A 14,013-nucleotide genomic window follows, 5' to 3' on the forward strand; every position below is an offset into this window, starting at 1 on the left:
TCCATCCATCCATCCATCCACCCACCCACCCACCCTCCCACCCTCCCATCCACCCTCCCATCCACCCTCTATACTGGTGTCTACCCTAAGCCAAGTACTGAAAGCCTGGAGAAACCTTCTGGATTTTCTATGTAACTTGGGACTTGTGTCCCCTGTACTAGCTTGTATATGTTGGTGACGTCATCTGCCATCTGCTAGCTGCCACTGCCTGCTCTGTCCCAGTCCCTCAGTGTCTACCTGTGGGCAGGGTGCGGGGCAGGCCTGGGGTAGGAGAAGCCAGGCCGGACAGGGACAAGTCTGTGGGAGGCCTTAGTGGGCAGGTGGCCCTTTCAGGGCTGGGCAGACGTCTGGAGTGAGTAAGGCAGACAGACGGTATCACCCTGTAGTCACCTTGGGCTTGGCTTGAGGTCATCAAGAGCTGGGACCCTCCCCCACAATAGCACCCCCCACTGTTGCCCCCATTAGGTTTTGCCCCATAACATGGCCAGTGTATCTGCTCGGCAAGCTGTGCCAACAATGGAGTCTGAGGAAAAGATAGGGTGGCATCTGGGGGCCTGAGCTGGCAGTGGGTGAAACATGGTGAAAAAACATGGTGAAAAAAATTAACAACACATGTGCAGGCACACAATTTAGGGGGTGCCAAAACTCAGTAATTAAGACCCTCAGCCAGCCTGGCACTGCACACCCAGGGCGAGAGACTGAGGTGTAGTCACCTAGCAGTGGGGGCCAGGAATGTTCCCAGCTAGTCAGCCCCCCTGCCCAGGACCTGAGGTCACAGAAACCCCATGTCCCCCAGACCCCCAGAAGGGAATCTGCATGCGAGGGTCCAGAGTGTGTAGCCATCGAGGTGATGCATGTCCAGTTCCTCGGCACCAGGTAAACTGAGGCTCTAGAATGAGGAGGAGGCGGGACTGCCTGCCCCTCTCAGGGGTGAGCTATCCTTGTCCACCTCGCAGAATTATCTGTGCTGTGCAGCCAGTATTTCTGGTTCATTCCATGGGGGGGCACGTGGTGCATGGCCCTTTAAAGCCAGGCCACGTGACCAGGACGGATCAGTGAAATGTGAGTGGATGTCGTGTGTGTGGTGTGTGTGTGTGTGTGTGTGTGTCTTCCAGCACAACACCGGCCCTAGCCTGGGTAGCTGGAAGTGGCTCTCTGGGCCGGGGTCCCCTCTGATTCCTGGGGCCCTGCCACCTCCCCTCAGTGGCCGTGTGGTGAGTGACCGATGGCTGTCCTCTGGTCGTGGGGGGTGGCTCACTGGGACGCGCCCTTGCCGTCCTCACGGATGGCCCCCCTCTCTGCGGTGCCTGGGGTGCGCCCAGCCCCGGGGCGGAGGGGATGCTGGAGGGGACGGTGTAGTCCTGAAGGGCAGCTGTCCTAACCAGAGGCGGGGTCGGGCCCGCAGGGGCCACGGGGAGCGTGTGGGCGTGGCGGGGACCCTGGAGCTCCCGTGGCGTGGCCCGGGCTGTGGGGCTGGCTGCGGCTGGAGCAGGGAGAGCTGGTAGAGGGAGAGGCCTCCGCGGCCCGTGGCCCTCTCCCCCGAGCAGCTGGGCCCCACCGTATCTCGAATACCCACGGAGCCGCGCTGCTGGGAGCCGGATGCTTCCCAGAGGCCCTGCCTGTGCTGCGGGCACCCGGAGGAGGGGGGCCCTTCGCTCGGGGCCGGCCACGACCGGGGGGGCCAGCAGGCCTCAGGTGTCCCCCACAGCGCAGCAGTGCGTGGAGCGTGAGTGCGCCCGGCACAGTCGGCCGGAGCCCGCCTCCCGGGGGGTGGGCAGAGCCCCAGGCTGGGGGCTGGACTGGGGGGGGTCTCGGCTGGCTCCGCCTGAGGGCCCGGTCACCCAGGGGGCTGCGCCGGCCAGTGGTCTGCCTTTTCAGCCCATCTGCCCGCCTTTTGCAAAGTGGTCTCAGACAGACGGAGCCGTCCTTTTGGGTCAGGATTTGCCTGTTTAACGTTGACAAAACGCTCTTACATTATCTGTCCCATTTTACAGATGAGGGAACTGAAGCTCGGGGAGGCCAGGGGCTTGTGGACAGCCTGCAGCTGGAGTGGGGCTCACGCCAGGCTCTGTGTGTCTGCACCCCGCCTTCCTGACCCCGGGCCGGTGTGGAAAGCTTTCCGAGCCCCGCTCTCGTCCCGGCAGACACAGACCATGCTTCTGCGCGCTGCGCTGGGGCAAACCGCGGGCGATCCGGGGCCACAAACGTGGGGCTTGGTGAACACGTCCATATGTTTTCATATTATATAATTTTAAGAAAAAAATGCAAAGTAGCAGGAAAGATATTGAATATTGAATTTAGGTAAATCTTCAAAATAAAACCCTTTCAAAAATTTAAAATCAAAGACTGAGCCACACAGCCTTCTTACTGTCAGGCTCATATTTGAAATGGGCTCAGGCAGCTCGGGGGTTGACGTCCTCCAGCTACCGAGAGCTCATGTCCACACTGAAGGACCCCAGCCAGTGGCTGTCATGAGGCCCAAGGTCGCTGGTGGTGGCTTAGCGGCAGGGTCCCCTCCCTCCAGCTGAATGCCAGTCCCGCGCTCATGCGTCTGATCTAACCACATGCCGCCGTCTTTGGTTGACAAATACAGTGTTGGAAATTTTTTGTGATAATGCAAATGGATTTTGAATCTAATTGAACTTTTTATATCAAATATTTCAAAATAACGACGACATTTTCCTCAGCATCCACAGATGCTGCTCTCCCAGCCCCATCATTCTTCTTCAGGATTCAAATGATAACCCCCGCCGAACATCGCGGGTGAGCCGTTCTGACTTCACTTCTCCAAAGTCGACACTTTGGCTCTGAACCCATAAACTTTATCATTAAACGTTGCCATATTTTCGGGCGGTTCTTGACAATATTCAAATAAGTTCATTTCCGTGCTCAAAATGTCAGTGAAGTAAGCTGTTTCTGGAGCCCGTGACTTTGCTTCAATCAGTCTGCAAAGTTAGAGTTCTGACCGTCGGGGTCTAAACTCTGGCCGGCGGCCCCCATCTGCAGCGAAGGTGCAGACTGCTTCCCAGGAAGCTGAGAACAAATGGTATTTACCAGACTCCTCAGGCTCATCCTTTCAGATCTACTGGCAAATTTTGCATGGAAGACCTTGAATTCTGGGGTTTCCAGAGCAGTCTCCTTCCCATCACATCTTCCTGATGAGCTGTGCTCAGCGTTTCCCTGATGTTTTCCATGTGGCCGCTTGGAGAAACCCATTGCCCAGTTGGGTCCCTTTTTCCCTCCAACACAGATGATGTTCTTTTAGGGGTTGATCTCTCCAGTTTTGGGTGAGAGCTCCAGCCCCTTGCTTGGACTCCATGAGCAGCATGGGGGTTAGGGATCTCAGTGTCCCACAATTTCCCCGTGTAGAGCCCTTCAAGTTCCCAGGCAGACGCTGAGCCGTTAGCACCTCAGCAGACAGGGGTGGGGGGACCGGCTGGTGTGCTCGCTGGGGAAGGAACCAGACAGGAAATCCCATCTATCAGCCTCCTGTCCTGGACCCTTGTTCTGTTGGATGAGCTGCCCGGGCACTTGAGCCTGCCCCTCCCTGTGCACAGACTTTCACCCTGCTTGTCCCCTCCAGGGTCGTCTTCAGCCCTCCCACCCCCACCCCGCACTCCCAGCCCCTGTCCTCCCCGAAGATAACCATCATCCTCACCTTCATGCTTATTCTTGCCTTATTCTGTCATTTGCCATCCTCAAATTGGGAGGTGGTGGTTGTCCTCAAATAATACAGTTGAGTTTTGCATTTCCTCAATATTTATGCAAACAAAATGATAGAGTACGCAGTTTTGTGTTTGACTTGCTTGACCCAACATTACATTTTCAAGATTAAGCCATAGTGTTGCATGCAGCTGTGATACATCGTTTTCATTGCTGGATATCAAGATTTCATTCATCTGTTTTGCTGTTGAAGCACATCTGGGTCTTGGGGCATTGGGGCGCATTTTTCTGAGGTGTACATACCTAGGAATGAAGTCCCTGGTCATAGAGTATGTGCGTCTTTAAATTTCCTAGAAAATTCAGGGCAAATGGCATCACGGGAGAGTCTCCCTGGCTGTGAGTTCTCGCCAGTCCCCCCATTTCTAGCTCCATTGGTGGGTTTGCGGTGATTGCTCATTGGGTTTTAAACGTGCATTTCCCTCGTGACTCCCGGGCGCCATTTTCGACGTTAACTGGCCAGCTGGAGATGTGCTTCGGTGATGTGCTTGTTCAGGTGTCCAGCCCGTTCTGTTTCTGGATTTACAGTCTTTGAAACTTGTGTTCGTTGTGTATTTCAGCTACGAGAACTTTGTCTGGTATGTGTGTTGCAAATGCTTTCTGCCACTACTTTTCTTGCCTTTTCGTTATTTTACTGGTGTTTTTGGGTGAACAGAAATACTTAATGTTTATGGGGCCAAAGCATCAAGTTTTCCTTGATGGTTATTGCATTTTGAATCCTGTTCAAAATCTCTCCCCATCTGAGGATAATGAAGATGTTCTCCTATCCTGTCTTTTAAAAGCTTTGTTACGTGTTTTGGGATTCACACTTGGAGCTCCATCTGCCTGGAATTAATGTTTGTGTATCGTGGGCGGCAGAGGGTCAACTTTCTCCCCATAACTGCTCTCCAGAAATATCTTTGCTCCAAATCAAGTGTCCGCATACCCGAGGCCTGTTTCTGGCTTGATGATGGGAGCTTTATAACTAAGTCTTGGTGTCAGGTAGAGCAAATGTGCCCACGTTTTACTTGCTTGTCAACAATGTCTTGGCTTTTCTTTCTCTTTGAATTTCCATAAAAGTTTCAGAACCAACACTCCAAGTTCTCCAGAAATTCTTTTTTTTGGGGATTTGGCCGGTACAACATAGGCTCTGTCTGTGCGCAGTAGTAACAAGCATACAACCTTGTGTCCTCGAGTCAAGGCAAATCTAGTTTCTCCATTTTTAAAAGCGTCTTTAAAACATCCCAATAATGTTTTAGTTTCCTAAATAAAGACCTTTTACATCTTTGTTAGATTTACTCCTTTGTATTTTTAGACACTATTATAAATTTGCTTTCCTGAGCTTTTCTTATTGAGGTATAATTTATGTACAATAAATCCCAGAGAATGTATAGTTCAATGAGTTTTGACATATGCATACACTCAAGTAACAAGATCTCAATCAGGAAAGTTCCCTGGTGCCTCTTTCCGGGCAATTGTCCTATCCCTCTTGCTGAGGCAACCGCCATTTGGACTTCTGACACTGTAGATTAGATTAGCCTGTTTTAGAACTCTGTGTAAATGGAATTCGACTGTATTTACCCTTTGGTGTTGGGCCTCTTTCATTCACCGTAAAGTTTTTAGGCATGCTGTTTTGTGTATCAGTAGACATTCCTTTTTATTATGGAATGGGATTTCATTAAATGACTGTACCAATTTATGGTATATTAAATTTACATCAAAATTTATCACCCACCGATTGATGGGTATTCGGGTTGCTTTTAGCTCTTGGCAGTTATGAACAAAGCTGCTATAAACTTTCCGGTAAAAGTCTTTGTGTGGATGTATACTTTCATTTTCTTGGGTAAATAGCTAGCAGTGGACTATCTGGTTCATAGGATGGAGATATGTTTAACTTTGTGAGAAAATATAAAAGAGTTTTCGAAATAGTTGTACCATTTTACACCCTCACCAGCCAATGTTTGAGAATCCTCCTCAGTCCACATCCTCACAACATTTGTTGTCCGCCATGTGCATTTTAGCCTTTCTGAGTGTGAAGTGCTATTCATTATCATTTTAATGTGCATTTCCCTGATGACTAAGGATGCTGAGCATCTATTCATATGCATATTGGCCACGCATATATCTTCTTTAGTAATGTGTCTGGTCAAGTCTTCTATTCATCTGGAAAGCAACTTTAAGTTGCATGTACAATAAAATACAGTTGCTTTAAGTGTACAGTTTGGTGAATTTTGACAAATGTACACATGACTGTAACCACCACCACAATCAAGATACAGAATATTTCCATCACCCCAGATCCCTTCCTGCCTGTTTTCAGTCAACTCCCACCCCCGCCGCCCCCGGCCCTACACAGCAGCTGGTCTCCTTTGCATCACTAGGGATTACTGGAATTTTATATAAATGAAATCATGCAGTAGGCACTCTTCTCTGGGTTCTTCCATCCAGTGTGATAATTTCAGATTCCCCATGTTGTTGTGAGTGTATTGTATGTTCATTCATTTTTGTGGTTTTGTGGTGTTTGCTTTTGTAGCATCCCACTGTGCGTTTATATTGCAATTTGTTTACCCATTCACCTGTTGATGGTCATTTGGGTTGTATTCAGCATCTGGCTCTTACGAGCAAAGCTGTTATGAGTATCTATAAGTCTTAGCAAATATTTTCATTTATCTTAGGTAACTAATAGGAGTAAAATTTGTATTAGGGTAGGTATATAATTAAGATATTTCAGGGGCACCTGGGTGGCTCAGTGGGTTAAGCATCTGCCTTCGGTTCAGGTCATGATCCCAGGACCCTGGGATCAAGCCCCGCGTTGGGCTTCCTGCTCAGTGGGGAGCCTGCTTCTCCCTCTCCCTCTGTCATTCCCCCCACTTGTGCTTTCTGGCTCTATCTCTCTGTTAAATAAATAAATAAAATCTTAAAAAAAAAGATATTTCAGTGTGATTGTAGCATTTTATGCTACTACCAGCATTGTGTGAAAATCCTGGTTACTCCACATTCTCTTCATTTGGCATTATATTTTTGCCATTACAGTGGATGTTTAGTGGTATTTGATTGTGGTTTTAATTTGCATTTATTTGATGACTAGTAATGTTAGGCATCTGTTCATGTTCTTAGTGACTTTTCTTTACCTTCTTTTATGAAGGGTCTTTTCAAATCTTTCTCCCATTTTTACTTGTCTTCGTACAATTGAGTTGTAGGAGTCCCTTACGGGTTCTAGATGTCAGTTCTTTGTTAAGATATATGGTTACAAATATCATCTTATAGTCTGTGGCTTGCTTTTTTCATTTTCCCTGTGATGTTTTTGAAGAATAGAAGTTTTTGCATTTTACGAAGTCCAATTTATCAACATCTCCTTTGAGGTTTGTGTGTTTTATGCCATATCCAAGAAATCTTTGCTGTCTCACAAGGTTGCAAAGATATTTTTCTCGAACTTTTAAAGCTTAGTATGAACATATAACTCTATGATTCATTTCACTTAATGATATCAGATATGAACCTGTTACCTATTAGTGAAAGTATCTTGCTTCTTCTTTTCTAATCTGGATGCTTCTTTTCTACTTCTTGCCTCATGGCACTGGCTAGGGCCTTCAGGACAATGCTGGGCAGAAATGATGAAAGAAGTCATCCTTGCCTTGTTCTCAGTCTTAAGGGGAAAAGATTTTGTCTTTCAATATTAAATATTATGTTAGCTGTAGGTTTTGGTAGGGGCTTTTTATTATTTTGAGGAAGTTCCTTTTTGTTCCTAGTTTGTGGAGGATTGTTAACACACATGGATATTAAATTGTGTTACATGCTTTTCCTATGACTACTGAGAAGAGAATATAGTTTTCTCCTACATTCTGTTAGTGAATCATTTTGATTTTTTTGAATGCCAGAACAACCTTGCATTACTGGAATCCACCAACTTTTATTTGTTGGTGGATTTGATTTGCTAAGATTTTGTTAAAGTTTTTTTGCATCTAATATACATGGGAAATCTAATATACAGCAGTTTTATTTTCTTGTAATTGGTAACGCTGGCTTTAGGAAATGAACTGAGAAGCATTCCCTCTCCCTCCATTTTCTGAAAGTAATTGTGTAGAAATGGTTTTACTCTTTCCTAATGTGTAATACCATTCATAAGTGAAGACACTTGGGCCTGGAGTCATTTTTGTGGGTAGATTTTTTGTGAATTTAATTTGTTCAGTAGTTATAGAGCTATTCAAGTTTTCCATTTCTTTTTGAGTCAGTTTGAGTCAATTTGAGTCTTTCAAGAAATTTGTCTATTTCATCTAAGTAGTTGAATTTGTTGGGTTAAAAATTTTTCATAATATTTTCATGCTATCCTCTTAATGACTGAAAGATCTATAGTGATGTCATATCTTTCATTCCTGATGGCAAATCTATCTTCTAGCTTATAGTCTTCATCAGCCTTACTAGATGTTTATCAACTTAGTTGATTGTTGCTAAGAACCAGATTTTGGCTACATTGATTTTCTCTATTTCCCTTTTTCCCCACTGTGTTTCTACTATTAATTTTATATTTTCCTTCCTTCTAGTAACTTTGCATCTTACACTTTCTCTAGCTTCCTAAAGTGAAAAATAGGATAATTAATTAAAAACTTTCTAAATTTTTAACGTAAACGTTTAAAGTTCTTAATTTTCCTCTATATACTGTATTAGCTGCATTCTACAAATTTGGATAATGTCCTTTTTATTTTTATTCATTATAAATTATTTTCTAGTTTCCTTTGGGATTTCTTCTTTGACCCATGGATTTTTCGGATGTATATCATTTAATTTTCAAATGTTTGGAGATATTTAAGATACTTAAAAATATCTTTTTCTGTTATTGGTTTCTAATTTGTTTCTGTAAAATTTCTGTTTTGATATAATTTTGATTCATTTAAACATATTGAGACTTAATTTTTAGTCCAGTCTATGATATACTTGGTGAGTGTGTTATATGTGTTTGAATAGAATGTATCTTCTGTTGCCACTGGGTAGAGTGTTATGTAAATGCTAACTGGGTTCAGTTGGTTGATAACATTGTTTAAGTCTTGGACATCCTTGCTGATATTCTGTCTTCATGTTAGTTACTGGGAGAAGAGTTTCTAAAGTTCCAATTATAATGCGATTTGTCCATTTCTCCTTTCAGTCCTGTCAGTTTTTGCTTTATGTCTTTTGAAGTTCTGTTATTAGGTACATTCCTATTTTGGGTCATTATGCCCTCTTAATGAATCGGTTCATTTATTATTATGAAACATCTCCCTTTGTCACTGGTAACATCCATCTTTCTTATGCTTAGTGTTGTGTGAGGCATATATTTCCCATCCCTTTACTTTTAACCTTTTTCTGTGTCTTTATATTTAAGTAGGTTGTTGCAGACAGAATATTATAGATTTTTACTTATCCATCCAGAGCAACAATTACTTAAAATATATTGTGTATGTAGTTGGCTTCAACCCACCACCTTCCTATTTTGTTTTCACTCATCCCACTGATCCTTTCTTCTTTTCTACTCTTTTCCTGCCTTCTTTTGGATCAGTTAATTTTTTTTTGTGATTCCATATTATATGCAGTGTAAGGACCTTGAATAATGATGTATTTCCACATCCTCCTTCTGTCCTTTTTACATATTTTACTTCCATTTGTTTTCAGTCTCCAAATATGTGTTTTTCCTTTAAACAGTCCATTTTACTAATTTTTTAAAAAATTAGGAAAAAAGTTTTTAACTTTACCACATATTTACCATTTCCACTGCTCTTCATTCCTTTGTGTGGGTCCACGTCTCCAGCTGGTGTCATTACTTCACCTAAAGAAGTTTATGTAAGGTTTTTTTTTTATTTTAAGTGCAGGTCTGCTGGGCACAGGTAAATATGAGAAAGGTGTATCAGACTGGCTGCCACATCCAGGAACTGTAGCCTTTACTCTGCTTTATTTATTTTATTAGCCCCATGTAAACCAAAATTATATCATTCATTGATCTGTTCTGGTTTTGTTGTCAGCCTCACACATTTGAATATTTGCTCCTAGAAGGCTGGGACTTCATTTTCCCTGCTCACCCTACTGCCCAGGATAGCGTGAGCCTCAGAGAAGGTGTTCTGTGATTATTTGTTGAATAAATAAGCAGAATGTTTATTGGGAGACTGGAGGGGATCTGGGCAAAAGGAAGAAGAAGTTCCAGAAGTAACTAACAGTCGGGGAGCCATGCAGGGTGAAGAGTCAGCATGGGTTGAGCTAAGGCGGCTCAGGGTGAAGCCGTGAGGCCCCATCATAATGTGGGACTGAATGGATCACTGAGGCCAGAGATAGGCCAGAAAATTGATGATCTTTATAGAAAAGCTGAACTATTTTCTTTGATGTCAAGTCAAAGTGCAGAATTCTTTGGCTTCATTGCCATAGAGGAGAGGGAGACAAATCTGGTATGAAAAATTTCATTCAAGATTAATAATAATGATTAAAGACCCCTCTCAATGAAGGGCTCAGCCTGTGACATCCACACAGGGAACCAGAATGGAGCTAGAGGCTCCACGGAGAATGGGATTCAGAGATTTGTGACAATGCGTGGTGGGTGGCGAGAGGCTTAAAAATGCAGATTGTTGAGTCAAAGTTCCGATGGTTTTGGTGCTGAGCTGTTGTGAATGGCATAACAGATAAGTATTTAGTCAATCTGGGGAAGCTCTTGCTTCTTCTTTTTTTTTTTTTTTAGGATTTTATTTATTTATTAGAGAGAGAGAGAGAGCAGGGAATCGACCTGAGCTGAAGGCAGATGCTTAACCCACTGAGCCACCCAGGCACCCCAGGAAGTGCTTGCTTCTGATTTATGACTTCGAAGAGCCTCCTAGAAGCTATTCCTGATGATAACATCAGTATCTCTTTCTGGAATTTCCAGAAGTTGGTATTCTGCCTGCATCACGAGGGACTCAGCACATGCAGTGAGCACCAGCCTCGGGAGCTCTTCTCATGGGAGGGAATCCTGACTCTCTGGGTTCCCAGCTTGCTGAGGGGCAAAGCAGACCCACACAGCTTTGGGCGTGTTTCACCAGTGACTCAGAGGGACATTTTTTGAATTTCTTTTTCTTCCTATTCACTGCAGGTAATCAAATAAGTATTTTTTTCGGAGCAGTTATCATGTCAGCAGAGCTGGTTAAACACTGTGGAGAGATGATGGGACTTTAGCTCAAACTCCAGCCCCTTCCCTTTCAAGCTACATGACCTTGGGCAAGTTTCTCAGCCTCACTTTGCCTCCCCCTCCTCATCTCTAAAATGGGACAAGAGATGAGCCCCCTCAGATGTGCTGTGGGGGCTAAATGAGTTGTACAAGCAAAGCTCTTAGGACAGTGCCCAGCACACATAAACAGTATAAGTATTATATATCTTTTTTTTTGAGAAATGATTTGTGTCCCCCAGGAAGCTGCGAGGTTCCAGCCAGAGGGCATGATTCGGGACCAGGACCTCACCCACCCTTCCTGATACCGCTGCTACTTGCCTTCAAAGTATCCCCGTCACCCACTTTCTTCTCCATAGAATCCCGAGCCTGTTGGGGTGGGAATGTGTCCCACTGCAAAACAGCGACACCTCTATTGTCTACCGCGTTCTGTGGCTCAGGCCACGGGACCACGTTCTCTCTGGTGAGAGGTAAGGAGAAGCCGGTTGGGGCTTTCAGGAGGCATTTCTAAGGGCAGGCAGACTCAGTGAGTGGTAGAGAGCTTTTACACTTTGCTTTCCCCTTCTTCCCACCCCAAAAGCAGATGATATGCAGGAGGAGGAGCAACCATCTGTGACCCATGGACAAGCACCTGCTAGGTGTTGGAGTTCCGTGGGCCGCCCTCCCAGAGCGGCACAGACTGAGCGGCCTGGAGGAGCGCATGCTGGTTCTGGCAGTCCCGAGGCCTCGCTTTCTTCCAGGCTGGCAGGACTTGGTCACCCTGCGGGGCCGTCTCCTAGGTGAGGATCCCCGGCTGCGTGATGATGCTCACTCCAGAACCTTCCGTGTCCTTCTGCGGCCTCCAGTTTGTGAGGTGTGTGGCTTTCAGGGGACAGCCTGCTCTGGTTTGCTCGCCGGGGTGCCGGGGGGTGTGCTCAGGGAGCCGTCTTTGGCAGGCTCTCACTGGGTTTTCTCACATGGTTGGGGCAAAGACGTCCCCGAGGATGTTTCCGTTGGCCAGTTGGCTGAGGGTCGTCTGGCTTGGCAGCGCCCGGCCATCTGCGGGGGGCAACCATGCCCGAGAGCTCGCTGGGCGATGCCAGAGCCCGGCTCCGGGAAGTGCACCGAGTGTTCCGTTTGTAGATGGGCCTCCGAGTGCTAACCCCGGTTCTCAAGTGGGGAGGGTGTGCGGGGGCTGCTGGGGTGCTCACAGACGAGTCTGTGATGTGCGTGTGTAGTTTGTGTGTGTGCATGTGTATGTGTGTGTGTATGATGTTTATGTGAATACCTGGTGTGTGTGTGTGACGAGGTGTGAGTCCACCAGGGAGCACTGATGGGGCTGGAGGGCTGGGTCCAGCAGCTCAGCTGAGGAGCGGCCACGGGCACAGGGAGCTTGCCCAGCACGGCTCTCCCGTCGTCCTGCTCTGACGCGTCTGCCTTGGTTTCCCCTCCCTCCCCCTGCCTTGCTCTCCCTCGCTGGGGGGCTGGGCAGAAACCTGTAAGGATAGACTCCCAGGAGCATGGCCATCCCTGACGTGGGTGGGGGCTGACCCCCGACTTGGGCTTCACGGGCGTGTGGGGATAGGGACGGGGTCTTCGGGGATGGGGTCTGCAGGGGCGGCAGCAGCCGAGGGACAGGCCATTCTGGACCTCAGCCAGGCATTTGTGGAGAACCCCGACCCAGCATGGCGGGCAGACCTCTGCTACTCTCCCAAACTTCAATGTTGAAAATCTCTCCCCTCCAAGAAGCTAAATAAGACCTACTTGACTTATTTAGCCGGTTAATCCATGTTAAAGCCATCAGAAACGATTTATTGATTGGTTTAAAAGCGAAATCCCAGAAGGAAGATACGATCACTTTTTTCCCCAGCAAATCTCAAATTCAGTCTGATAATGAAAACTTTTTCAAGGTAGGACTTGAAAATAGGAATTTCAAACTAAGGTAAAGTGCTTTCTACCATCTTGTGTTTGAAGAATAAAATTGTTTGATGATTAAAAATCTCCAGCAGTGAGAGCAGTCGGCCGGGCACAGTTACTCGTACATCCTAGCCCCAGTCCCAGGGGACTCCAGTGCCCGGCTCAGGACCGGGGACCGGGGCAGGCCACGCAGCAGCTTGGGTGGATGGGGGCCAGGCGTGGTGACTGTGGGGGCCACGGTGGACAGCGCAGAGTCCTGGCCTGCGTCCCAGGAGGCAGTGATGTTTTGGGGGCCCGTGTGTGAGCTGGGCGGGGTGTGCCGTGGGCAACAGAAACCAGGGGACAGCACTCAGGGGGCAGCTCAGGCCTGGGGGGGGGTGGGGCTGGGGAGCTTGATGTCCAGGCAGCTGTGACCAGGCGAGGCGTCAGAGGACTCAGGTCAGGGGGCCTGCTGAGAAGCTGTGTGGGCCCAGGCAGGTTATGTCACCTTGTGCTCGGTCTCCTTGTGTCTGAGACAGAGAGCATTGTTCTCAGTCCATACAGCTATTGTGAGCCCCAAATGAGTGAGCCCCTAATAGTCATTAGGGCTAGTGTCCATTGGCGCCTCACAAGTCTCCCTGGAGGAAGCCCACGGAGGGAGAACCCTCAGGCTTGAACCACAGCGCCAGGGGAAGGTCAAAGGAAGCCATCTAAGGTCAGACTGGCAGGAGGACCCTTTCTGAGAAGTAGTAGGAAGCCCATGAGGGAGGACCGCTCCACGGGAGGACCAAATGGGCAGCAGGGTCAGGTCTGTAACAGATCCTGCAAAATGAGCCCAGAGAACGGCCCACGGATGTGGCAACAGAGGCTGCTATGACCTTGGTGTGAGTCCTGGGGAAGGGCCTGACAGCAGGGGGCAGGATGGTGTATCTGTCGGGGTTCCCCAGGGAGCCAGGACCAATGGCAGATGCCTGTGCATGCCTACACACACACACACACACACACACACACACACAGAGATGAGACTGATTTTAGGGAACTGGGTCATGTGACTGTGGGGGCTGACAGGTCTGTAACCCGCAGACCAGCCTGCAGACCCAGGGAAGAGCTGATGTGCAGTCTTGGGTCCTGCAGACCGGGGGCAGGCAGAGAGAGCCCCTCCTCCTCCAGGGACCTCAGTCTGTTTTCTCTTAAAGCCTCAACCTGCTTTCCTCAAAGTCAGCTGATTGCAAATGCTAATGACACCTACAGAATCCCGTCGCAGACACACCTGGACCGGTGTTTGA

General features: G+C 47.4%; 1 protein-coding gene across 6 annotated transcripts in view; it reads left to right on the forward strand.

Moving 5' to 3' along the window:
• The window catches only part of TBC1D22A (TBC1 domain family member 22A), a 584,905-nt gene that overhangs the window by 413,795 nt on the left and 157,097 nt on the right, over positions 1-14,013 (forward strand). The window contains exons 14-15 of one of the 6 annotated variants that reach the window (XR_004300944.1): positions 11,095-11,322; positions 11,433-11,655. The exons of 4 other annotated variants lie outside the window; for them this stretch is intronic. The gene's annotated coding sequence lies outside the window, so the exon portion shown is untranslated. Of the gene's footprint in view, positions 1-11,094; positions 11,323-11,432; positions 11,656-14,013 lie in introns of those variants that run through there. One more of the 6 variants, XR_004300942.1, reaches the window with a different exon arrangement.

Source organism: Phoca vitulina, unplaced genomic scaffold, assembly GCF_004348235.1.
Source record: "Phoca vitulina isolate PV1807 unplaced genomic scaffold, GSC_HSeal_1.0 scaffold19, whole genome shotgun sequence".
Classification (NCBI taxonomy): domain Eukaryota; kingdom Metazoa; phylum Chordata; class Mammalia; order Carnivora; family Phocidae; genus Phoca; species Phoca vitulina.